Below are 3,564 nucleotides of genomic sequence, written 5' to 3'. Positions count from 1 at the left end.
TCTAATAAAAGGTTGGAATGAAAGGTACTGAATTATCTCAGCAAAACCTAGGAATGAAGGGTACAGAAAAAAAGGAAGTAAAAGAAACCCTTGGGTCCATCTTGTTTGGGGGTGGGATGGGTATGGAGAATGAGAAATTAATAACATTCTAGTGATTTAATCTGGGAGCAGTGGTAACTGGAGGACCTGGGCAGTGGGGTTGCAGGGGAGGACTAGTTGACATTGTGTTTTCATGAAATCATCAAGAAATATAGGTATTTGATTATGAATGTCAGGAGAGAAGATAACTATTAGTATAGTAAAACTTTCTAATTGGCAAGGAGAAAAATGAATTAAATAGTAATGAAAAGTAAAAAGGAGAAAAATGGAAGTAGCGAGAAGAAGTACGTTAGTTATTTTACTCTGTATGAACAGGAAAATTTCATCCATTAAGTTACAGAAACTTTCTGATGGAGTAAAAAACAAAAGTAAAGGTCAGATGTTTATATATCACTCTTAAAGTGATAAAAAATATTAAAAATAAAGGGACAGACAAGTAGATACTAGACAAGAAAAGAAATCAGGAATGGCAAATATAATACCAGACAAAGTAAGACATAAAGTTAAAAGCATGAAACAGGATAAAGAAGATTATTGTGCAATAATGAGGCACAGTTTACAAAGAAGCTATATAATAATTATGCACACATAAAGTGGCATAACATTAAATATATGAAGTCAAAAGTAATTAGAAATGCAAGAACTTGATAAAAATACAATTATTCTGAGAGATTTTAATTTAGTCTTTTACACTAACAGATCTAGAGTCAGAAATGTAAGGACATAAAAGGATTGAGTAATGACAGAGATTTTTTTCATTGTCCATGAAGCATTTTCAGAAAGTGTTATTACCTTGACTATAAGGGCCTTAATAGAATTTTAAAAGTAGAAATTTCTAGAATTTTTAAATCAAAATACAGTAACATTAAATATAATCAAAGGATAACAATTATATTTTGTTCTACTTGAAAATTATGAAATGTCCTATTAAATCATTACTGGATCAAAAAGAAACAATGGAAAAATGATTACACTTTTATTTGAGAAGACAATATTATAAAAATATCAATTTTCCAAATATTAGTGGACATACATAATACATTTGAATAAGATTCACTATTATATTCTTTAATGAGATACAATGATCTTAAAGTTTCTCTAGAAGACTAAATGTCAAAGACTTTTAAAGAAAACTATGAAAAAGAAGAATAATGAGAGGGACTTGCCTTTCCAGATATTAAAATGTATTATAAAATCTCTGAAATTAAACTCTATGATACTTACCCTTTTATCATTATGAGTTCACCCTCCTTACCCCTGGTGATATTTCTTTTTCTGAAGTTTACTTCTGTCTCATATTAACTCCAGCTTTCTTATGATTAGAGTTTGCATAGGATTTTTTTATATGTGTTTACTTTTAACTAATCTATGTCTTTATATTTAAAGTGGGTTTCGGGCTTCCCTGGTGGCGCAGTGGTTGAGAATCTGCCTGCCAATGCAGTGGACACGGGTTCGACCCCTGGTCTGGGAAGATCCCACATGCCGCGGAGCAACTGGGCCCGTGAGCCACGACTACTGAGCCTGCGCGTCTGGAGCCTGTGCTCCGCTACAAGAGAGGCCGCGACAGTGAGAGGCCCGCGCACCGCGATGAAGAGTGGCCCCCGCTTGCCGCAACTAGAGAAAGCCCTCGCACAGAAACGAAGACCCAACATAGCCATAAATAAATAAAAAATAAATAAATTTAAAGTGGGTTTCTTGGAGATGACATATAGTTGGGCCTTACTTTTTTAAACCAATCTGACACTCTGCCTTTCAATTGAGGTGTTTAAACCATTTACATTTAATATGATTGCTAATACGGTTGAGTTTCTATTTGTTTTCTACCTGTTTTATCTGTTTTTTCCCCCTTTCCTCTTATTCTTCCCTTTTTTGGATTAAGTATCTTCTTTATTGATATATTAGCTATACCTCTTTGTCTTGTTGTTTTACTGGTTGTTTTTAATGTTTATAGTGTGCATCTTTAACTTATCACAGTCTATAGTCAAGGGATATGATACCACTTCACATACGGCATAAGAAGCTTGCAAAACATACTTCCATTTTCTCCCTCCTGGCCTTTGTACTAACTTCATGATATTGGTATACTAACATACCAAAAAAGAAAAGTAGAAGAGGAGAGAATACCCAGAAATAGATGCCAGTATATATATGGTAATTTAATACACGTCAAAAGTGCTATTTCAAGTTAATGGGAAACAATGGTTTATTTTAACTTGGCTATGCCACAACTGGCCTGGAGTGAAATAAAGTTGCACTCCTGCCTTAAACCATATATAAAAATTAATTTTCATAAAAATTAAAATTTATATGTAAAATAAAAAATATAGAACAATTTTAAGAGAATATATGTATAAGCTAGGGTTTGGAGAAAACTTTTTAACCAAGACAGGAAACCTAGAGTCTATAAAAGATAAAATAATTATATTTGGTTATATAAAATTAAAAAATTTATATAACAAGATATAAAAACAAAGTCACAAAACGAACAGTAGTTTGGGAAAAAATATGTGCCACAAACATGACTCCTATATAAGAAAAATGAATACTATACCAGTCAGAAGACTCACAAATTGCTTAACAAATACAGAAATAGGGACAAATAATATGAAAAGGAAATTTGTAGAACAGAAATCCAAATTGCCAATAAACTAATGAAATATTCTCTCATGTGGAGAAAATGCAAATTAAAGTAACAATGAGATATCTTTACTTATCTACCAGATTAGCAGACAATAAAAATAATACCTACTATTGATGGAGATGCAAAGAAAATTATTCTCTGCAGATATTGCTGGTGGGAATTTGGATTATTTCAACTCTTGTGGAAGGTAATCTGTAAATATTTTAAAAGTTGAAACATACATAACCTTGGACCCAGAAATCTTTCTGGAAATCTATCAGCTAAATATGAAAGCACCAGTATGTAAAGACATGTACAAGGATGTTTTACTGCAGTATCATTTGTTGTGACAAAAACTTAGAGGAAATGCCCTTCAGCATAGTCAAATAAGTTGTGGTAAGATTAGATCAAGGACTATAAGTAGGGGACTTCCCTGGTGGTGCAGTGGTTAAGACTCTGCACTCGCAATGCAGGGGGCCCAGGTTCGATCCCAGGTCAGGGAGCCAGGTCCCACATGCATGCCGCAACTAAGAATTCGCATGCCACAACTAAGGAGCCGGCGAGCTGCAGCTAAGGAGCCCGCCTGCAACAACTAAGACCTGGTGCAACCAAATAAATAAATATATTTTTTAAAAAGGAATATAGGTAATTATTGCAAAGAATGAGTTGGATTTATGCCATTTGACTTGTGGGAATCTCCATGACATATTGTTAAGTGAAAAAAGCTAGATGCAAAATAGTATATAATATCTCATTTTTGTAAAACACATGAATTGAAAAAGTTTATGTATGTATAGTTTGTATGTAATTATATGAATATGAAGGAAGTGTGAAAGGATAGATAC

General features: G+C 33.2%; 1 non-coding gene across 1 annotated transcript; it reads left to right on the top strand.

Annotated features, from left to right (window-relative positions):
• The first annotated feature begins 3,149 nt into the window (after window positions 1–3,149).
• TRNAA-CGC (transfer RNA alanine (anticodon CGC)) lies at window positions 3,150–3,222 on the top strand. Its single transcript has one exon. It is a non-coding gene; the product is annotated as a tRNA-Ala (tRNA).
• The last annotated feature ends 342 nt before the right edge of the window (window positions 3,223–3,564 follow it).

This window comes from Balaenoptera ricei, chromosome 1 (genome assembly GCF_028023285.1).
Source record: "Balaenoptera ricei isolate mBalRic1 chromosome 1, mBalRic1.hap2, whole genome shotgun sequence".
Lineage (NCBI taxonomy): Eukaryota > Metazoa > Chordata > Mammalia > Artiodactyla > Balaenopteridae > Balaenoptera > Balaenoptera ricei.
Note: the sequence above shows the minus strand (reverse complement) of the source record. Positions and strands in the feature narration are given on the sequence as shown.